This window comes from Talpa occidentalis, unplaced genomic scaffold (genome assembly GCF_014898055.3).
Source record: "Talpa occidentalis isolate TD23 unplaced genomic scaffold, MPIMG_talOcc4v2.1 talOcc4.4, whole genome shotgun sequence".
NCBI lineage: Eukaryota > Metazoa > Chordata > Mammalia > Eulipotyphla > Talpidae > Talpa > Talpa occidentalis.
The window spans coordinates 144,631,166-144,654,581 of NW_023604295.1; the positions used below are offsets into that span (position 1 = coordinate 144,631,166).

General features: G+C 52.6%; 1 protein-coding gene across 1 annotated transcript in view; it reads right to left on the reverse strand.

The window, feature by feature from the left end:
* Nucleotides 1-6,994, reverse strand: part of ZNF395 (zinc finger protein 395) — a 42,951-nt gene extending 35,957 nt beyond the window's left edge. The window contains exon 1 of the mRNA XM_054701080.1: nucleotides 6,966-6,994. The gene's annotated coding sequence lies outside the window, so the exon portion shown is untranslated. The remainder of the gene's footprint in view (nucleotides 1-6,965) is intronic.
* Between the last annotated feature and the right edge of the window lie 16,422 nt (nucleotides 6,995-23,416).

A 23,416-nucleotide genomic window follows, 5' to 3' on the forward strand; every position in this document is an offset into this window, starting at 1 on the left:
GAGTTTATTATTCTTAAGCGGCAAACTCCATAACCAACCTATGTAGCTCCCAGAGCAACTGAACTTTAACAAAATAGAAATTGTTATCCACGCGGAGTAGCGCAGTGTCTGCTGTGCATAAAGTGAGCCCAAGGGGCCTCCCTGGTGGAGCAAGGGAATAGTCTCAGCAGTATGAAGCTATCCACAGCCATGAGTTCAATTCCTGGCCAGGGAGCTACCCACATGGCGTGGCAGACCTCTCCTATCTCGCCTGCTGCTCCCCTCAGCAGTGTGTTTCAGTCAACCTGCCTGTTCTGTTCCCCACTCTGTCTCTGGTGAATCCTCTCACCGCCCGCACCTCTAGTCTACATCTCAGTTCTTGTATGCATAAATAAATAAATCTTAAAAAAAATAAAATAAAATGAACCCAAGGAGTATCCAGAGACTGTGTCCTGCCAACACAGGCTGAGGATGCATGGACTCCTGGCACACAGGGCACAGATACTCCTTCTTACTGCAGGCAGGTACTTGTAGGAGCTGCATTCCAGAGCTTTGCATATTAACACAGACCCAGAGAATTTCCCATCTCAAGCATGCCTTTCCAAACACACCCCGCACCGGCACCTTCACGCAGGATGCAGGCCCTGCACTGCAGGCACACTCATTAAAGTCTAGGCATCTTTTTCCTCTTTTCTACCAAAGTATTTAACTTCTTGGAGATCATCTCCCATCAGCTAAAGTTATGCAAAGCAGACCCAGGCCCTGCTTCATAAATCTGTGGTGAGGGGGGCCGGGGAGGAGGGCCATGTGTGCATATATTGGATATATTCTATAAGTAAAATAGATATTACATATCCTTGGCTGGAACCATCTTCTTCCAGGTGTTGTTTAGGGCAGTGTGAGTCTGAGATTGCTCCACCCCCAGCCCTCCGGACTTCTGGGGTGATGGCTTCCAATTCCCCTCCCTCCAATCTGCTCTGCTGAACACTCACCCAAGGCTGCAGTCCCAGCATCTCGAAAGGTCTCAGACATCCTGCCTGGTGAGGATGCTACTTCTCTGGCTACTGCTCTCCTCTCCTCTCCCTGCCTCTCCCCCGACCCTCGTCCTGACCGTACTCTGTACTCAGCATAAACAGATCTTTCGTCCTTTTCAGAAAGAGAGACATGGCTTTACACATATTCTCTTCCCTATCCAGAATGCCCTCCACCCTCTCTCTCATCTTCACCAGCTGTCCCTGCTCCTCCCTCGGAGTCAGTTCAGCATTCTCTCTGGCCTCTAGACTGGACTCAGAGTCCCTCCTTTGGGTCCAGCACCCATACGCTCACCTCCATCACACTCCCCTGCAACCTCCACTCTCCCATCCTCAGCCCCAGCGAGACGAAACATCCTGTGAGGGCGAGCCCCCCCTCTTGTCTCCACTGCGCTCTCCACCGGGCATGTGGTGGGCACCTGGTCGGCACTGGCCGGGAGTGACCGGCTAGCAGGGCTGCAGCACTGCCTGCGCTGCTCCACGGCCCGGCAAGCCCGCTTCAAAGCCCGCTCGGTGGGCTCCAGGGCTGAGCTCTTCTGAGGCCATGTGCTCAGGACAGGGTGAGGCCTATGAAGTGAGCTGAGTCCTGGAGCGTCATCGCCTACCTGCCCTGGCTGCCCGAACTCCAACTCTTGTCGCCAATTACCGACTCGACATCTCCACTTGGCTGTCTATCAGAACCTCCCATGCGCCACATCCAAGACCAGGTTCTGATTTCCCTCCAAAACCTGCTCCTCCTCCCCTTACTTGATGCCAATTCCATTCTTCTGGTTGCTCAGGAAACAAACAAAAACTTGAAGTCATCTTGAATGCCTTTGTTTTCCTCACACCGCACATCCAATCCAGCAGAAAACCCTGTTGGCTCTCTACGAAATGTGGCCAGAAGCCAGTGTCCCACCTTTCCAGCACTGCCCCCCACCGGGCCACAGTCTCTGACCTGGGCTTCCAAAATCTACTCCTGAATGGTCTCCCTGCTCTTTCTCTCTTTTTATTTATTTATGCATATAAAAACTGGGGTACAGGCCAGAGGAGTGGGGGCGTGAGAGGATTCACCAGAGACAGAGTGGGGAGCAGAACAGGCAGATCCGCTGAGGGGAGCAGCGGCGAGACAGGAGAGGTTGCTGTGCTACTTGGGTCAGCTCCCTGGCCGGGGACCGAACTCATGCTGCAGTGGCTGCACATAGCTTCACAGTGCTGCGTTTTAACCCCTGTGCCACTGGCAAGGCCCCTCTTTCTTTCTTTTTTAAGATCTTATTTATTTTTGCATAGAAGAGCTGGTGTGCAGGCCAGAGGTACGGGGAGTGAGAGGATTCACCAGAGACAGAGTGGGGAGCAGAACATGTGGATCTGTGAAATCCACTGCTGAGTGGAGCAGTCGGGAGACAGGAGGGATCTGCTGCACCATGTGGGTTAGCTCCCTGGCCAGGGATCAAATTCAGGCCATCGCGGTGGGCCTTCATGGTGGTTGCACTGAGACTTAACCCCTAGGCCATGATGGAGGCCCCCATCTCCCCACTTTTTCTGTTGTTTCTCTATATTCTGTTCACCATGATAGCAGCCAGATTGATCCCTCTGGAACCTGCCTCACACCGCATCACTCTTGCACTCAAAACCTTCAATGCTTCCCAGTGCCCTCACTATAAAGCCCTGCAAGGTCTCTCCCCAGTCAACTCTGCCTCCACCACCCACCCATACTCCCTGGCCCACCCAGCAGCATCCACATGGACACCCCCCAGCCCAGCTGGTCCTCAGATCCACTCCCAGCTCAGCCCTCCCAAGGCTGTCCCTTTGGCTGGGAGTGGTCTCCAGAGGCCACAGGACAGGCTCTGTCACTTGCACAGGTCCTTGCTCAAAGGCACCCTGGAGTGACACCCAGTAGCGACCCTCTGCCTTGCCTGCTCAACACTGTTCAGGGCTGGACCACTTGTCTCCACCCACTCACAGTAAGTTCAAGGACAGTATTTTTGTTTACTGTTGTGTCACAGCTTCTAGAACTATGTCTAGTATACAGCAGGCATTCAGTAAGTAGTCATGAATCAAGAATCTGAACCAAGGTCACCCCTGAACCAGGTCCCCAACCGCTGCTTTCGTCTCAACTAGTCCCTCCAGAATTTAGTTCTGCTTAGGTAGGATGAGGGGGACCATCTCCCCAAGTGTCTGCCACCCAGCTCCTCACCGGCCTTAGATTAGGGGCTCCATTACCTCCATGACACACAATTCAAACAAAGCTCCCACCGCACCACCTCAAACACGACCAAGTTTCAAGGGAACAGAACAACTAGTGCCGCCCATTTTGCCTTTGCAGCTTGTTTTATGCTTGTGTATCCTACTGGACAGACACAGGTCCTGCACCTATTTACTAGGTAAAGAGGATTTTTAATCTAACAGCCACAAGATTCATGAATCCTAAATGAAAGCAGTCTGCAGGCATGCCTGAGGCAAGCAGCATCTTCCCTCTGATCTACTCCCGCTGCAGGGCTCTCACAGGAGAAGGTGGGCTTTGCATTTCATTGGTGGAAAGGATGAAAAGGTTACAAATAGGTTGTTCGGAGCTTAAGGGTATCCCTGGAGCAGTTTGCTTAGATCTGCTTGGCCACACTTTGAAGCAAACAAGCCCCCACATTCCCAGAGACACCCACCCCAGTACATAAGCACCTACATGCCTGCTTCCTCCTGGCTCCAAAACTCTGTGACTATGTGGGTCAGAAAGTTCGCATTCAAAAAAGGAAAAACTGAGCTTTGGGACCGTGGCCCCTAACGCCCTGTGACTCCAGGCATGAAAGAATGTGTAAGTCCAGGCAGGATCTCTGGCCGCATCTGGTTTTTCCTTTTATGCGTCTGTGATTTCTATGACACAGGAAATCCATTCTGGAGCAACCCTGGCTGCTCTCTAGTGAGTGCATAAAATATGGGGATTAAGCGTCTGTTTATCTCACTGCTGGGGGAGGAAGATACACTCCAGAACAGCAGCGCTTTGAGGGTGGACGAAGGCTCTGCCTTCCCCTGCCCTGTGCCTCCTGGGAGGGGCAGTAACTGGGATGGAGGGATGGAAGGGCAGAAGGGGTTTCTGTGCAGTCTTAAGACTGTGGAGAGCTGCCTGTCACCCCGTGACACAGCATGTACAGGAAAGTCTGTGGCACAAAGGCCAGTTGGCGCCACTGACTCCCCAGCTCCCAGTCTCACTGGGTAGACTTCTCCACCAAGCTTCCCTGTTAGAAGCTCTATAAAGCTTACCTATAAAGGTCATCTTTTTTTTAAAAAGATTTATTTATTTATGCATACAAGAACTGGGGTATAGGCTACAGTGTGGGGGGTGAGAGGATTCACCAGAGACAGAGTGGAGAACAGAACAGGCAGATTGACTGAAATCCACTGCTGAGGGGAACAGTGAGGAGACAGGAGAGGTCTGCTGCGCCATGTGGGTAGCTCCCTGGCTGGGGATAGCTCATAGGTTGCTTCTGAATTTCTTGCGCCACCAGGGAGGCCCCCTAAAAGGTCGTCTTCTTATTGGAGGCCCTTGAAAAGGGCTGAAGAGGTCAGCTTCTCCCACCCATGATCGAGATAATACAGAGCTGTGTATCATGAAGGTAACAGATCCCAGTCGAAGGGAGGTGATAGGCAACATTAAATAAGATGGACAGGACAGGACAGGAGAATGTGTGTCTACTGTGAAAGCAAAGAGAATGGGTATAAACCCCACTGCGGTATAAACCCCAAATTCATCTCACTCCTAACATTTTTTAAAACTTTTTTTTAAGATTTATTTTATTGATGCATACAAGAGCTGGGGTTTAGGTCAGAGGTGTGGGGGGTGAGACGACTCACCGGAGACAGAGTCAGGAGCAGAACAGGTAGATCTACTGAAATACACTGCTGAGGGGAGCAGCGGGGAGACAGGAGAGGTCTGCTGCGCCATGTGGGTAGCTTCCTGGCCAGGACAGAACCTGTGCTGCAGTGGCTGCTGATAGCTTGGGTAGTGCTGAGACTTAACCCTTACACCACCAGAGAGGCCCAAGATAACATTTTTTTAAAGCAAAATTGTATTGATTTACAAAAGTCGATAAAGTTTGGGGTACATCTTCATAGACAACAAATTTCACCGAAAAGCAGATCAGAGACTTATCAAAAGAGAGAGGAGATCAAGCAAAGGCAGAGTGACCAGTGAGAAACATTTCAATAATTGGCTTCTTTGAAGGCCTGCTCTATTTCAGTTTTTGGGTTCCAATCAACATGTAAGAGTTGCTTTTCTCTCCCTTGTTTTTGTCATATGATCATGTTCCTAAGGCCTCTGTTCTCATATTTATTACCTCCATTAGCGGCCGTTCTCCGGAGCACCCCAAAGAAGGGGCACTTGCGCTTTTCTCTAGTAAATTTACTGGTTTCAGTTTTGCCCAACTGCTCAACTGCACCCCCTCAAATGCTTTCCATTGCGCCCGCTAGCCCAGTAGCAGAGATCTGCAAGTCTTTCTTAATCTTCTGCAGGACCAAAGCCCAGTCCAAGGCAGGGGCCACAGTCCAGTCCTCCAAGACCATCAGGTATGGCCCAATCCTATGTTTGTTTGGCGGGGGGGTCCCCCAGCAGACAGAACAATCATGGAGGAGCACCATCGTTCTTGACACGTGAAATGCAAAGGGTGCAGAATGGTCTCCCCCCACTATCCATACCGTGGACTGCAGCCCCATCAAGCACTGGAAAATACCAGCAATGGCCAGACCTGTGACATGCCAACCATTGCCCAGGACCTGGGGTTAATCAAACTGAAAAACTTCTTGACAAACAACATGAAAAGATTTTTTTTTAAAGAGCATAAACCCATAAGCCCATCAGACAAAACCTGTTTCTCTGCCTCATTACTTCTCACAACAGAGACACGCATGGTCACTGACTTCTCTTTATTTGGGAAGATTGCATCTCCTTCCCAAGGCCCCTTATCTACTATGTGGTCAAACAGACAGGCTCGGTTCTTTACAACTCCAAATTTTACAGGTACAATAAAAATCCCACGAAATGTGTCTCTGCTAGTGCTATGTGCTCATGAGCAGCGCTGTCATGGAGTATGAGCTTTCCATTTATGGTTTAAATAACGAAGTTATATGCCTTAAATTTACATGAATTAAAAAAAGTGTAAACTGGATACGCAGAGAGGAAGTGATGGAGCAGGAAATCATGAATTAAAGTGGGCCTTAGCAAGGGTGTAGAGACAAAGACCCTCATACTGCTGGTGGGGATGCAGACAACTCCAGTGTCTATGGAGTCGTCTATGTAGTATGGTGTTTTCTCAAAACATTAAAAATAGATCTACCATAGGATTCAGCTATCAGCTTCTTAGGTATATACCCAAAGAACACAAAAACACTAATTCTAAGGGATATCTGCATCCCTATGTTCACTGCAGCAAAATTTACAACAGCCAAGCTCTGAAAACAACCTGAATGCCCAAACACAGGTGAGCAGGCCAGGATGATGTGGTCTGCATACACAATGGAATAAAATATGGAATTTTTTACTCAGCTATAAAAAAGATGAAACCTGGGCCTCCCTGGTGGTGTGAGGGGGTAAGCACCACACTATGAAGCAATCTGCGGCCTCTGCAGCACGAGTTCGATCCCTGACCAGCCAGGGAGCAACCCACATGGCGCAGCAGACCTCTCCTGACTTGCCTGCTGCTCCCCTCAGCGATGCATTTCAGTGGATCTGCTGTTCTGCTCCCTACTCTGTCTCTGGTGAATCTTCTCACCCCCCACACCTTTGGCTGTACCCCAGTTCTTGTATGCATAAATAAATACATCTTTTAAAAAAAGATGAAATCTGCCATTTGCAACAACATAGATGGAGCTGAAGCAAACAAAATAAGTGATGCTGAGCAAAATAAGTCAGAAGGAGAAAGAAATACTGATGATTTCACTCATTTGTGGAATCTAAAGAAACAAAGCAAAGAAGCAGACAAAACAAACCTTTAGAATCTGACAGCAGAACTGAAGCTACGAGAAGGGGAGCAAGAGGAGAGGAGCCTCAGTAGACTCTGGTGGAGGATTAGGAAGCGTTGGTGTGATGACATACATCTGAAGAGGTGTGGCCCTGTGCCCCTAAAACATATACAGGGTTATAAACCAATGTTACTTCCACAAACATAATTTAAAATTTGGAGACAAAGAACTAAGATCTCTGGCTGCATTTTCCTTTTCGTAGGAGATGGGGGAACCTTTGGGGGCGAGTTTGTGAAGAGTCATAAGCAAACTCCAGCAGAGGAGAGACCACCGCCCAAAAAGTCATGGACAACAAAGGTGGAGAAGTTATGGGTGAGAGTCATTTATGCAAGACTAAATAAGGTGTCAGGATTAAAAAAAAAAAAAAAAAGCCTAATTCTGAAAGCATTTTAAATGCTGCCAGTCATTTGAGGATAATTTCTGGCGCCCGTGAATTGAGAGCAGGCACAGTTCCCAATTTGCACCAGGCCTCTTGTTGGCTTTGCCGCCGGCACCATGTCTCACACCCATCAGGGGCGGGCACTCCACCGCCCCAGGCCACGAAGTGGGGTGACAAGTGAATTCCCTCTTGCTGCTCAGTTGAGACAGGCAGGTCAGAAACTGAGAGTGGCCTCGAAATTCAATTTTTCCAAGTTTAAATCATTTACTGATGAAAAGTTTCTCCTCTTATATGGACCTGCCTGAATTCATTTAGATGAGAAGAAAGGGCCTTTGGTTTTCTGGAGTCAAACACTTGTGCGTGAAAACCACAGTCTTAGTTTCCTCGTTTATGCAGGTACCACACTAAGTCTCTGAACCTGGGATTCATCTAGTTTTAAGCCACATCTGCCTTAATAATCCTTGTAATGCATGGGAAGAGAGATCATGTGAATTAACAAAATATTGTTCAAGTACCCTTTTTTATGATTCACCTGGGAGTACTCTAGATTTCCAATAAAGGCTCCAAAATCCGCTCGCCAATAACCTGCCAGCCTTCTTTGACATGGATACTCTGAGCCACGAAGGCTGAAAAAATCATTACTATCGCGTGCTTAGCATGCCTGGCCCCAGTGCCACCAGCTAAGTCACCGCCTGGTAAGTTGTGAAGTTGTCACTGTCACTCTGATTTCTTCTGTGGATTGGAATAGGGGGTCAGGGGTGAGACGCTGTAGCAATTTCGGTTAGCTGGAGAGGTTGTGCAAATGGTGATGGCAGCTGTGGGTGACAATCTGGGTGAGAAAACAAATTCCAGGGGAAAAGCAAATTCCATTTCAAAAGCTATTAAAATAATACAGGTTTTGGTTGACATTCTCTGGGGGAGGAAGCCAAGGAAGAATCTCATCTTCCCACATACAACAGACTCCCCAAATCTTTCTGCCCCCCAACTCTCCCCCACCCACAGTCGCCTCTCTCCTGTCTTCCTCTGTCTCCAACCTCCTCATCCTTGCTTTCTCCCTCCCCGCCCCTCCACCCAACTCTTTCCCCTCTTTCCTCCAGTGCAGAGATGGGGCCTGCCCCTGACGTGTCAGGCCAAAGGCCCAGCAGCCGCTGCCTGACCCGGCCAGAATCCTGCCCCTGAAAAGCAGGGCATGGGGAGCACTTGGCCATATAAACTTTGACCATTTAATTTTTTTCTTTTTCTTCTCATGACATCGGGCCATCCCCTCTGACGCGCTCTCAAGGGGCTTGCTGCTCAGGGCCTTGCCACTTTCACCAACAAACCCTTATAGTGAGTATAGGTGACAAAGGATGTGAGGCCTGTCTCCCTCCCTGCTCTCCTTGGACCCCTGGCCACCTCAGCTTGGTCACCTACCTCGATGTCATTGCTGGACTTGGTCAGGAGGAAGAATGACATACCAGATCCCGTGATTCTAGACGCTTCTTTAAAACTGGCCTGCTTTGGGCCTCCCCAGTGGTGCAGCAGTTGAGCGTTGGGATGCGAAGCTGCCCGCAGCCTCCGCAGTGCCGGTTCGATCCCCGGCTGCTCCCCGGCCACCGGGCGAGGGTCCCACATGGCGCGCAGACCTCTCCTGCCGCCCGCTGCTCCCCTCAGCAGTGTACTTCGGTCCCTCTGCCTGTTCTGCTCCCCGCTCTGGCTCTGGTGAATTCTCTCACCCTCCCGCACTTCTGACTGTACCCAATGCTTGTATAAATAAATAAATAAATAAATAAATAAATAAATAAATAAAAGAAATTAAAAAAAAAAAAAACTGGCCTGCTTACTTGCCTATCCTTCAACCTTCCCTAATGGTTACCGCCCCCCCCTTTTTTTTTAGATTTATTTATGCATAGAAGAACTAGGGTGTAGGCCAGAAGTGGGGTGTGTGTGTGTGTGTGTGTGTGAGAGAGAGACAGAGACGGGGGGGTGTGATTCACCAGAGAGAGTGGGGTGCAGAGCAGGCGTATCTATTGATATACACTGCTGAGGAAAGCAATGGGCGAGACAGGAGAGGTCTGTGCCCTATGTGGGTCAGCTCCTTGGCTGGGATCAGAATCAAGCAGTGGCAGTGACTGGGCTGAGACCTAACTCCTAGGCCACCAGGGAGGCCCCTATTGGTCCCTCTGCTTAGCCCATTTTGCTAAAAACCTAAGGAACTCATTCAAAAATTCCTCTCTTCTCTGCTGGTGGTTCTAACCATGACAGTCCCCCAGGTGAAAGGTTCTCTGTCCAACTTCTCCTGTGGGCTTGTAGAATCGGGTCTTGTTTATCAGAGGGCAACACCGGGCGGGAATTGTGCCTCCTTCTGCCTTCCCCAGCCCTCTGATGGGCACCGGGATGACTCACGGTGACTAGCACACGTCAGACGTGACAGCTGTGGCCAGCACCCAGACTGCATTATTTTCTTAGAATAAATACTTGTGCCAAACTTATTACTCAGACCTTTTTGGGGAGACGAATGACAGGAATTCAGTGCTAACATAAGCAAAAAAGTGAAGAAACAGTTGGCTTCCTTACCTGGGAAATGCAGGAGTTTGTACCAACCAGAGACAGGGCCCCTGTTCTCAACCAAGTCGTGAAGGTTTGCGCTAAAGCTCTTTCCGCTCGCCCGTCTGCGGCTTCCAGTCTTCCCCACTTCTACAGAGCTTCCCCCTTCTGCCTCCCTTTCCCCCATATCTTTCTTCACACACTTGGGAGGACAGTAGCTGGCAGCCCCCAACTACGACATCTCCATTGAGCAACACCAGCAGAAAACACGCCGATGTGTGCACACATCCCACCCTGGGAAAGACCCTGATTCTGCTTGAAACGCCCGCCCTCTGGGCGGACCCACTCGGGCCCGGGACACCCCTACTTTGGAGCAGAAATAAAAGCACAGGGAACACAGGCCGCAAGTCCCCAAAGGAATGGGTGCTGGAGAAGGTGACACCTGTGCAGCACGCGTGGGAGCAGGGGGCACCCGTGGGGTGCACACGCGCGGGTTCCTGCGGGCCTTCCCAGTGGTGTGGCTCCGACACCGCTTCACCCTTCTGCGCCTGCACCGTGGGGTCCCCCGCCTCCGCGGGGGCGCCTGCGGGGCTTCCAGAGTGACAGCCCGGCTACTGTCGTGTGACCGCCCTGCGGGGCCCTGGACACGCTGCATGGCCGCCCTCATGCCCGCACATGGACGAGACGGCTCTGGAGCGCGGCCCGCCCGCGGGAGCCGCGGAAAGCCACGCTGGTGTGAAAGCGCAGCCTCAGCCGGCGGGCCAGGCGGGCGGGGAGGCGCCCCAGAGACCCGGGACACGGGCGCACACAGGCCCCCCCCCCCCCCCGGACCGGGGTCCCGAGCACGCGCGCGGCCTCCTCCGGGGCCGCTCCAGGCTCAGGAGTCTCAGAGGGTGAAGAAGGCCTGCAGGCCGCGCCTGCACCTTCCCCAGCGTGTGTGTGTGTGCGCGCGTGTGTGTGCATGTGTGTGCGCACGTGTGTCCGCGTGCGTATGCGTGCATGTGCATGTGTGTGCGCGTGGTGTGTCTGCGTGCGCACGTGCATGTGTGTGCATGTGTGTCCGCGTGTGCGCGCGGGTGTGTGTCCGCGTGCGTGTGTGCATGTGCATGTGCGTGCGCACGTGCTTGCATGTGTGTGCACGCACGCGTGCATTGTGTGCTCATGGTGTGTCCGCGTGCGTGCGTGCATGTATGTGTGTGCATGTGTGGCATGTATATGTATGCATGTGTGTGTGCGCGCGTATGTGCATGCGCGCGCGCGCGTGTGCATGTATGTGTGTGTGCATGCGTGTGTGCGCGCGTGTGCCCCAGGCCGCGTGGAGGAGCACGGAGCGCGGCACAGGCTAGAAAATCAAACAACCCCCCCGCCCCCTCCCGGCCCGGGACGTCTCGGGCCGCACCCCCGAGGGCCCGCGCTGCGCACCCCGGCGGCGCCCGCCCCGCGCCCGCCCCGCTCCGGGGCCGGCGATCCAGCTCCGCGTTTTCCCGCCCGCCGGCCGCGCGGCCGCGGGTTAAAGCTCCCCCGCCGGGAGTAAACAAGCCGCCCGCGCCGGCAGCCAGTAGGACCCGCCTCGGCTCCCCGTTTCCTGCGCCAGCCCTAGCAACAGGCCCCGCCCCTCGCTACAGGCCCCGCCCCGCGCCGCCCGCCGCCCCCTCGCGCCGCGCGCCAGGTCCCCCGCCCGCGCGGAGCCGCCTCCCCCGGGACCCGCCCCCGCCCCCGCCCGCCGGCCGCGCGGGGGGAGGGGAGAGCGCGCGCCACGTGACCCGCGGTGGGCGGGGCCTGCGCGGCCGGGCGGGGCGGGGGCGGGGCCTGCGCGGCCGGCGGGGGCGGGGGGGCCCGGCCTCCCTCCCTCCGCGGCCCCGGCCGGCCCGCCCGCCCCCGCTGGGCCCCGCTCTGGCCCGGCTCCCGGCGGCTCCGCGCCAGCCCAGCCGAGGACGCCGCCTCTGTGGCTGCTCCTCCTGGCGCCGCCCCGCGGCTGAGCTCCGGGCCTGAAGTTCCCGCCGGGCCGCGGCCCCCCGGACCCTCCGGCCCCCCGCTGCGTCCCCCCCACCCCCACCCCGCCTCCCGCCCCCCCGCGGGCGCGTCTCTCCGCTGGCGGGCCCGGTGCGCCCTCGGCCCGCGCCCCCGGGCCCTCGCCCGCAGGCGGGACGGCCGCGAGCGCCCCGCCCCAGCCCGCCCCCCTTCCCTGCCGGGACACTCGCGGTTCTGAAGCTGCGGAGATTTCCCAGGTCGGAGCCGAGGCCTGGGCTCCCCGCGGTTGCCAAGGCCGCCCCTCGACCCCGGTCTTGCTGCATGTTGGGGTCGCACCGACCACCCCGAAACCGGTCGCCCCAGTCTCGGTGCGCCAGTGAACGCCGTCCAGTGCCTGCCCGTGGCCTCCAGCTGTCCCGGGCGGCTCCGGGCAGTGGACCGCGGCTGCGGGAGAGAAAACCGCCCTTCCGAGCAGCCGGCCGGGACGCCGGGCCCGCCCCGCGCCGCCTGGGCCCGCCACTGTCAGCCATTAGCCTTCGCTCTGCCCCGGGCCCTCATTTGCAAACTGAGGCCTGACCTCTTGGAGAAGTTGTGGGGTGAAATGAGTTACTGCAGGTAAAGTGTTGGGGGCGAGGAGCACTTACATATAAAAGGGCCATCAAAGAAATGCCTGGGCCAGCCCCTGGGCTGCGGTTCTGGTGTTCTCGCCCCTCTCCCTGATGTCTTCCCCTCGAGATTGCAGCCAGATTAAGCCTTCAGGCCAGGCTCATCTGTAGGGCGCAGGCCCCCGCGCAGAGTTAGAGGCAGGGCAGAGGGCAGGGTGGCGGAGTGCACGTGGGCATCCCAAATTGAGAGCCGCACTGCTGACTTGTCAGCCCAGGGGAGGGACCATCAGGGTAGCTTAGAAAGGACAGCTGTAGAGGCTTCTTTAGCAACGTGCTTGTAAGGTGGAGGTGGTGGGGTGCTGGAATGCTGGGGGTGGGGTGGGGTTCAGAGAATGAAGTCAGTCTGGGGCCCAAGTTGTGGAGCAGAAAAACCAAGCCAAGGATGGGACAGCAGGTCAGACAAACACTCCACCTGTTTCCAGAATGGTAAAGCTTCTGATCCCTCATTCAATAAATTTGGCAAGACCTTGCTTATTAAATCCTTCAACCTTAAATTGTTGAATGGTACTTAACTTGTAAGTTTCTTGAGGGCAATCCAGATGGGTGTTTTGCTTGCTTTTATTCAGCCTTTAACACCTAGCTCAGGGAATTGGGAATAAATGATCAACAAATGTTTGATTGTTTAAAATGAAATTATGTCTGCATAGCAGGAGCCCTGTGAAGAGAATGCTTGTGTCCAGAAAAGGAATCTCAGTGTTTCCTTATCTACCCCACACGTCTGAGTTAAAGGAAGCGCTTTGCCTGGGTTATACAACCGGCCAGAAACAGAGGCCACTGTCTCTGCTCTCAGTCTGCTGTTGTTTCCAGGATGTTGCACTGAATTGACAGTGCAATTGGGAGGAAAAACAAGCTCCCGAGAAGTTACAGAGCAAAATAAGACCCTGTGTGCTTAAGACCCGAAGGTGTGGTACACATGGGACGTGCACCAGGGGACTGGAATCCCCCAGGGGCAGGGATCAGTCAGAAAATTGCTCAGTACAAGAGAGGGCTTGATCCAGCCTGGCAGATGGGGAGGACTCAGGCCTGGAAAGCAGAGTAAATTTCCTGGCAGTTGAGGCCACAATGGATGGTTAAGGATTGGTGAGGAAGGCAGGCACATGTTGGTTGGGTCATCGTGGAAGAAGACATTAGAAGGTTAAGGCCTCTTTACCGGCAATAATGCACACTTAGGGATTCAAAACTGGGCTGTGCAAGCGAGGGGTCTGGACATCTTTGGGAAGATGAACACCAGAATAAGGAGTCTAGATCTTAGTTGGTGGGTGGTGGGGAGCTCCTGAAAATAGACACTGAGCTTAGGTGCTGAACCAAGACACGACACCAGGCACCTAACTGCCAACTTGGTCTAATTTGCATCTTTTGTAGACGGTTGCTTACCATGTAAGTGCCTTTATTTACCCACACGAGAAAGAGGCTCTTCCAACCAGCTTGTCTATATTTATTTCGACTCCAAATCCACATGCTGTTAGCCTGGAAGCAGAGGAAGGAAGGCGAGGGAGAGAAACACCGCGTGCCTACCGTGCAGACTGGACACATTCCTCTGCAGGGTGGGTCTCATGTCACCCTCACAATTTTGTGGCGGGTGGGTATTGTTGCCCCAGTAACACCTTCCGTGAGCTAGGAAGTTGTGGAGCCAGAATTCAAGCCCCACCTTTGACACCAGAGCCCTCTTTGGTCACACCTTCCCCAGAAGATCTAGGAATTGTGTTCCCACCCTCAGCGGCCTTCTAAGGGACCCAGGTGCTCCCACTTCTAGAAGTGCCTTCGCATCCCTGGTTTTGCAGTCTTACCTTTGGGAAAAGGAAATCCCCCGTGTGGCTCTAAAGGCAGACAATGCCAGGTATGAATTCCACTCCCACCACTTACTAGCTGTGGCTCCGGTGGATTTGCCAAGAAGCTGAAGAATCTTAAGCTGAAGATCCCTCGCTGGCATAGGCCCCTTGCAAGCCCAGTTTTGAAGTCCTAAGTGTGCATTATTGTCCATAAAGAGGCCTCCAACCCTTGTATAAGTTTTACTCCTCTCTTCCCCAGCCCCCCAAATTGGCCAACTCCAGATTGGCCCCAACTGCATGACCTGAATCTAGTTACTTGCTGAAACTTAGTTTCCTTGTCTGAATAACAGCATCCCAGTTTCTGTCCCGGTGAACATCCACTAGACACCTGGCAGCAGAGATGCTGAAGGAACTGGAATAACCAGCTGTCACCTGGTGCCTCGGGCAAAGGCGCATGGGCCACAAGAAATACGTAATAAGTTCCTTTATCAAGTGGTCAAGCCCAACCTTGTACTTATGTCCTAACAATTCAGTAGTTGTTGGCAACAGTAATGTACATCCATTGAAAGAAATTGATATCTGTATCTTATTTTTTTTTTAAAGATTGATTTATTTATACAAGCACTGGGTATAGTCAGAAGTGCAGGAGGGTGAGAGAATTCACCAGAGCCAGAGCAGGGAACAGAACAGGCAGATGGATGAAATGCACTGCTGAGGGGAGCAGTGGGCATGGCAGGAGAGGTCTGTCACGCCATGTGGGACCCTCACTGGCAGCCTGGGATTGAACTGGCGCTGCAGAGGCTGTGGGCAGCCACGCAGCCCAGCGTTCAACCACTGCACCACCAGGGGAGGCCCAGTATCTTATTCTTAACTATAATCACTTTCTTTTTAAAATTCATTTTAAAAATTCTGTTCATTGAGGTCACATTGGTTCACAACGCTGTGTATGTTTTAGGGGTACAGGCTCACACCTCTGCAAATGCATGTTATCTCACCACACCCACCATCAAAGACCACACAATCCTCTACCACAGTCCACTGTACCCCCTTCTGGTAGATAATTATTTTCTAATAAAATCCCTGTACCTGTGGAGCACTGGCATCAGGATAGGCCGAGCCACTGTTTGGGGCAGCCAAGAGACAGAGGCCACTGCTTGATTTAAGGATATTGCTGGCTGGTCATCTGCTCTTAGCAGAGTTGTCAGCTCAGGAGATCCTGGAGGCAAGTGACCAGAGACTGTGGGAAAGAGCCCGGGATGCCTGCGTCATCCTGGCCTTGGTCTCCAGTTGATGTGAAATGGTGGCTTGATACATTTATAGACCATGTACGAGATCCCTGCTAGTGGAGTGTCCCCTCGGGGTGTGATTCAGTGGTTCTCCGTGGATGGATCAGGAAACCTAAAGCAGAGGTCCAAAGCCCACCCTGGAAAGAGCAGCTTAAAGCAGTCATCAGAAAACACCATGCCGGTGGCCTGGGGAGACACAAGAATTTCAGTGACTTCACAAATAAGGGCAAAAGGCAGGGGCCCAGGCGTGGCCCCAGACGATCGAAGTCCTAGGGCGGGGAAGCAGGCCAGGCCAGCCCAGCGGACAGAGGATGGGGACCCCACGTGACGACAAACCTGCAACGGAGGAAAAGCAAACAAGGTAAGAAGAGGCTGCGGCGCCAGATGTTTGTATCTCAGTGCTCTGCTATGATGGGCCCCTCCATCCGGAAGGGTTTCAGATATAAGAAAAAGTACAGGTTTCTTTCAAATTCACTCACTCTCTCCAAGAAGGGGGGAGTGAAAGAAAGCAACGGTTTGCTAGTTGCAGAGTATCCTGGCAGCAGACAGGCGCTCTGAGCTGTTCTGCCTATAACAGGTGCCCTGACAGCTCCTTCTCCAAGGGTGCTGGTGAGCTCTGGCCCCTGAGCTTGCACGCCGGTCATCCCTAGGGTGGCTTTCACTGTCGTCTTACAATGCAATGTTGAAGCTCTAGAATGTCACTCAGAATCCCCTCAAGTCCCTGAAATCTGGGGAAAAAATTCCTCCAGGATCATGATTTGCTAGTCCTGGGTGGAGAGACACTCATTTTTCCGAGGGATACTTCCTACCCGCCCCGGCTTTGCATTTATCTTGATTGTAGTGTTTGTCTATTTGCATCTGGATTTTTTGTAGGATGAGACTGAGGGTGAGGTTATTGGCATGTAGAATGTTGCTTCTTTTCTATTTTATTCTCTCAGGTCCCAGCAAAATGGGGCATTTGAAAATATTATTGAAATCTATTTGATATATAACATTGTGTATTTAAGTTGGCTTGATACATTTATAGACCACAATCTGCTTGTCATTGTAGCTTTAGCTAGCATCCTCTCATGTTACATAATTATCACTTTTTTTAATGTAGTGGGAGTAATTAACTTCTAATGTCTCAGCAATTTTGATACTAAAAAACAACACTGTCTAAATCACTATACTGGAGTTAGAGCCAGGTCTTATTTACCTACTATTTGTAAGTTTGTATCCTTAACCCACATCTCTTCTATTACCTCCTTCCCCCAAAGTCCCTGGTAACCACCTTTTACTCTGCTTTTTACCAGCTCAGATTCCACGTGTTATCATACCTACTTCTTTCGCTGTCTGATTTATTTCATTTAGCATAATGCTCCAAGATCCAGGTGCAGTGGCAAATGGCAGCATGTCCTTTTTCATGACTGAATAATATTCCTCAGCTGATATTCAATCATTCATCACTTAATGCCAGATGGGACAGCATATTCCATTGGCAGTTCTAATAGGCTATACCTATAGTATAGGTGTGTATCGGGCTATACTATCTGGGGTTGTGTAATTATATTCTGTGATGTTCCAGTAATAATGAAATCACCTAACAACACATTCTGTAAACTGGAATGCATGACTGAACAGGGTCTTCTTTATCTACCTCCAGACACGTTTCTGCTGGGGATTCTTACTAGGGATAATTACCTAACACCTAAGCTTTGATTCCTTATCAGCCTGATTACACCCCCTACACACACACACTCACACACATAACCATCATGGGAGCACCTGTGGCTATTTGCTGGCCCAGCCAGGAGGAAACACACAGAAGAGCTGCCCCTAAGCAGGGAAGTGCAGCTTCTAGAGCCTTCTAGTTGATTCCTCTTTCATCTTTAAGATACGGATTGGGTGGTATTGTTTTTAAACGTTAGGGGTCCAGATAAATGATGGCGAATCTGAAAAACAAGAACAGGTCAAAGTCCCCAATAATCTGAATGTCAGAGTTTGAATGTTCCCACATTTTTAATGCTAGGAGGAAGGAGAGCTGCGGTTTGGAGTGTAGCAGGAAAGATGGGATTACAGACGCAAGGCCTAGTGTCTTTTCTGATTAATATCAGGAGGAGTAATAAGCCGGATCATTCACTCAACACCACCAGGACTAGAACTTTGTCCTCTTGCTGGGGAACAACTTAACATTAAGAATTAAGAACTTTAGGGGGCCTCCCTGGTGGCCCAAGGGGTTAAGTTGCAGCACTGTGAAGCTATCCCAGCCATTGCAGCACGAGTTTGATCCCGGCCAGGGAGCTACCCACAGGGCACAGCAGACCTCTCCCGTCTCCCGCTGCGCCCCTCAGCAATGCATGTCAGTAGATCCTCCTTTTCCGTGCCCCACTCTGCCTCTGGTGCATCCTCTCATTCCTGCCCCTCTGGCCTGTACCCCGGTTCTTGTATGCATAAATAAATAAATCCTTAAAAAAATCAAGAACTTTAAAAAATATTTGTATCCTTTGAATTTAAAAAATGAAAATGGTTCCATTTTGGCACAGAGGCACGACGTTAGTATAGAACCTTTGAAATACGCATGGTGTCTTCAAGGGAATGGCAAATGTTCCTGAGCTATTTAATAGCTCTAAAGGCAAGATCTAATAAGCACCGTGCAAGAGAATTATCCATTATGTAAAGAAAAACATCCACAGCAACATGATGTGAAGAGCGCAAGCTCTGAGGCGTCTTTCTGCGCGCAGTGAAATCACAGGAGCGCGTGTTTTGGTGGAATTATTTACCCTCGTCTCGGGGCCGGGGACCCGCGAGCACACAGTGTTTTGATGCTACGCGGGCAGCAGAAGCTTGAAGCCGACCTCAGGTTTCCCTTCCAATTCTTCAGACCACACTGGCCCACGCCAGGAGCCCTCTGCAAAGTTGGGAGGCTGCGCGGGGCCCTGCGCGCGCACAGAAGCTGCTGGAAGGCAGGTCGCGCGGCGCCGCCGGCGGGGGGCGGGCTCGGGGCGGCGCTGCCCGGCGCGGGTGCCCGCCCGGCGGCCCCGCAGGCCCGTCCCCCCGGCGCGGCGCCCTGGACGCCCCGGCCGGCGGGGCGGCCCCTGGAGAGGCGGCGCTGGGGCGCGGCGGCCCGGCCCGGCCCCACCCCGAGGCGGGAGGCCACGCGCGGCTGCAGCCCGGCGTCCCCCGCCCCCGCGCTCCCTGGGCCGAGCCCGAAAGCCGGGCAGAGCCAGGGCGGCAGAGCCAGGCCCCTCCCCGCCAGCTCAGCCCGCGGGCGCGCGTGGCCAGGCGGGCGGGCGGGGCGGCGCGGACGTGCCGGGGCCCACGGAGCGCTCCCCCGCACCCCGCACCCCCACGGCCGGGGCCGAGCAGCGGGCGGGCGGGCAGGAGGCGGTCCACAGCCCCGCGGCGCCGCCCTGCGTTGGGCCCTTTTGTCCCCAGACGCGCGCGGAGCCCCGGAGGCGCGGCCAAGCTGTGCGCTCCTCACGTCCCTGGGGCGCTGGAGGCAGCCCGGCCTCGCCCCGCGCCCCGCGCTTGCTCCGCAGGCCCCTCAGGGCCGGACTGCTGGGGGTTGGGGGCTGCAGCAGGTCGGGTCTCCTGGGGCGCTTGGCTGGTCTTGGGCCCCTGCCCCCCCTGCGGTGCCCAGGCTGTCCCCGCTGCTCCCCTCGCATCCCAAGGCCCTTCCCGGGCTGGAGAGGCACAGAGGCCTTGAGCCTGCCCTTCGCCTCTCGGCGATCGCCCTGTCTCGTCTCGGCAGTTTCTGTAACCACCTGCCTGGCACGGCCGCTGCCAACGCACGTGCCCCCGGCTAAGTTCAGCTTTACCTCCCCGTTGCCACCGTCCTCGGTCACCAACAAATAGCCCACGGGAAGGACAAGGTGACTCGCGCCATCGCCAGGACCGGCCACGGAATTTGCAGGGTCCACTGCAAAGGGAACATGCAGGGCCTCTTGCTCAAGCCAAGATTCTCCAAGGCGGGCCCGAGCCAGGGCCCCCGGGCGTGCCTCTCCCTGGGGAGGGGTCACCTGGGGAGGGGTCACCCCTGCCGGTCCAGTCAAAGACCCACAGCCCGGGGCTGCTCCCGGGGTAAGAGTGGGCCGCACAGGACAGGTGCAGCCTCAGGGCGGCCTGCGCCCTGCAAACCGCAAACGAGTCAAGGCCGGGGAAGCACAGGGGGTGTGAGGAAGGTCCCGCCTTTGAGGAGACAGCCCCGGGGGGCAGCGTTCACATGCGGCCTGTGCAGACAGGAGGTGAAAATCCAGGAGTGTCTGGCCAAGGGAAAACGGGAGCCATTTTGTGCTGTTCTTTCAGCTAACTTTTCTCTAAGTTTGAATTATCTTGAAAAAAAGACGCTTTTACCATCACAAATGCGCCCCCAAAGAAGCCTTTCCTCCTGTCCTTCCCCAAACCGAAAAGGCTCCTGTCCAGAGCAGTGACCTCCTCCCAGTCACCCAAATTCAAAAGCTTTGGGTTTCGATTCCTCGGTCACCCCTCCCTGCCTGGTGCCCACCACCCTTCAGCTCACGAAATCTTGTCAGTTCTTCTAAAGCTTCTCTCACATGCCACCTTCCCCAAGGAAAGTTCCACTTTTTTTTTTTTTAAAGATTCATTTATCCATGCATACAAGAGCTGGGGTACAGGCCGGAGATGTGGGGGGTGAGAGGATTCACCAGAGACAGAGTGGGGAACAGAACAGGCAGACTGACCAAAACACACCCCTGAGGAGAGCAGCAGGGGAGTCAGGAGAGGCTGCTGCGCCATGTAGGCCGCTCCCTGGCCCGCTGGGGACTGAACCTGTGCGGCAGAGGCTGCGGACTGCCTCACTGTATGTTGCTCAACCCCTTGCGCCACCAGGGAGGCCCCACTTTTTGTTTTTAAATGCCTCCACCGACATCATCTTGTAAGTGTCTCTGAAGAGAACTGGGTGTAGACGGTGCTGTGTGAACATGAGGTCCTGTCACTGCAGCGCAGGCCTGGGTGACGGCTGGTGGCCGCTGTATCTCCTGGCTGGTCTTCCCTCCATTCACCTGCCCTGCATCGGGTTACTGGTGTCCTCTGCCCCAAAGCCGTGCTCATCCACGTCCCCTGCTCCCCATGGTCCCCAGGGGCCGTCGTCCACATGCCCCAGGGAGGCTGATGGTCTGTGCGCTAACCCTGGTGCTCTGCCCTCACATTAAATAACCACGACCTTTCCTCAATTCGTAGAGGAAAGATGTACTGGATAGAATTTCCTCAGCTTATAGGCGCCCCTGCTCCCTTGCCACGCACTTGTCTCCCAGAGTGGTCAGGACCCAAGCATTCAGCCGCCTGGGTGAGCCGATGACAGACTGAATGAACGAGCAGCTGATCAATGCTAGCAAGGATTTGGCAACAAGAGATCTTATTTATTTCAACAGCCTCATTTCCCCTGGGCGCATGTGCTGGCACTGGTGATGTGTGTAGTGCCTGTCAATAGTACAGTCATTCTGTCTTTAAAATTGTTTCTCTTTTTGATGATGGAGTGAAATAGATAAAAATTGCATCCTGAGCAAGTGAGAGAAAACACTGCAACTCCCAAATAAACACCTGGCCTCTTACTCGGTTTTCCCAGCCTTATCATTTTTCTCTTCCTCCACCCCCCATGAATCCTGGACTTCAAAGTTGTCTAATTGTTGTTCACCTTTACTCTTTTTTTTTTTTTTATCCTGGCATAAACCTTTTCATCCCCCTGGAGCCCTGTCCCGGCTCTGTCCTGTTTATAAACACATCCAGCATTAAAGAGCCAAATCAACTCCCTACCTGGCAGAACCATCTGAAATCCTGACAATCCATGTTTCCCTCCAGCTCAGGACACCTGTTGTCTCTGCCTCTCAAGTGTTTCCTCGTGGATCCTCATTTTGTTCTGTTGAATGATACTTCACTCATTTTCCATCACTTGTCAATGCAGTGCTACCCACACTCCCCAGGCACATGAGAAGTGGGGTCCATGCTTTGGGGTAAGAAAAAATGAGATTGCAGGGGCCTCCCTTGGTGGCACAGCAGTTGAGGGCTGGGCTGCAAAGCTGCCCGCAGCCTCTGCAGCGCCGGTTCGATCCCCAGCCACCGGCGAGGGTCCCACATGGCGCGCAGACCTCTCCTGCTGCGCCCGCTGCTCCCCTCAGCAGTGTACTTCAGTCCTTCTGCCTGCTCTGCTCCCCACTCTGGCTCTGGTGAATCCTCTCACCCTCCCGCGCTTCTGACTGTACCCAGTGCTTGTATGAATAAACAAATAAATCTTAAAAAAAAGAAAGAGTTGCTGCTTTAAAAGAAACATGTTCTTAAAAAAAAAAAAAGAAAGAAAAAATAAGATTGCAAAGTGGCTGAATACCATGGCCAGGGCGAGGGGGTCAGACTTGGTTTTCCAGGACAGTCTGTCTGATTTTACAAACTTTAACGTGCCAGCAAATCCTGGGGATCTTGTTAAATATGCAGATTTGAATTTGTGAGGCTTAGGGTGACAAGATTCTGCCTTCTAGTGTGTTCGCAGCTAATGCGAATGTTTTTGGTCTAGGAATCGCCGCTCAGTCACCAAGGTGGTCAGAATTCATTTCTATCTCTAAATAGGGGAGTAACTTAGAAAAGAAATGCTCAAATACAAAATCCTCAAGATTTTATAAACATGCACAGTCACTCATGATAGTCTGAAACCTGTCCAATTTCATTTACTGCTTGATGAGACATGGCAGCGAGAAGAAGAATACTCTGTATCAAGCTGAGCACAGGCTTCTAGAAGTCAGGGCTGTGCCCTCTGCAGACCTTGTCAATCATGCTGGACTCTCTTCTTTGATCCTCTCTACAAACCCACCCCATTGTAGTCAGTCAACATTTTTCTCATTTAAATTAGGGGTTGGAGTTTTCTTTTTTCTTTTTTGCAAGCAATTAATTTTATTTTTACTTACAATACCCTGAAGTTAACAAATATGTTCTACTATAATGTGCCATTGATAAATTTACATCAACATTTTAAAGCATTTCAACAATGATTTTTGTATCGCTGAAGCCATACCCTTTGCATTTTGCCCATTTTTTAAATGTAAAATGCACAGCTTGAATACCCCTGCTACATAGCTTACAATTTGAAAGTTTTAGTAAAACATGTCTCTGCAGGTACAAGCAAGAGTTCACTGATCTCTACGTCCAGTAAAATATATTACTAATAGAGACAACTGGATTAAAAATGCCATTTCAACTATTTTCATTTTTGGAGAGAGCAAAAGTACAATATAGAGCATTGCATAGAACTAGTCATTTTTATTAGTCCTAGTTCAGAACTGGGAATTGGCATCATATTTGTAAGGAGGACGAGCGCTCATTTAAGTGATGTTAACAAGGAAAGATCCTTCTCAGGAAAGGTCACAGCCATGACTTCTGACAAGTGGCACAGCCACCACTGACGAGTTTCGTGTCCAGAGTTTCTAAAAAAGCGCCGTCTTGAACTAAGATAATCTCGTCTTGAACTAAGATAATCTCTGCTTGAACAATACCAAGAAATAGTTTTAGGGTCTTCGCATAAATGAAAGAAACTCTTTGCATTGTAAAGTATGTTTCAGCCTGTTCAAGGCGCTCAGAGAGTGGGGGGTGATCAGGTTGGGCTATAGGTGTGCCCGCAGGTGAGCGTGACCTGCGTCACTGTCGGACGCCTGTTTCGCAGAAGGAAAACAAGCTTATTACACGGCCGCCGTGCTTGTCAGGCATTCACCTTACGTGCTCATTCAGATGCTTTGAAGCTTCAGTTTTTGAACAGTTGGCACCACTGTGTTATCCTTGCAAGGGCTTGGGGGAGGCCAGGATGGTAGACAGCAGAGTTCTCCAGATCCCCAAGGGTGTA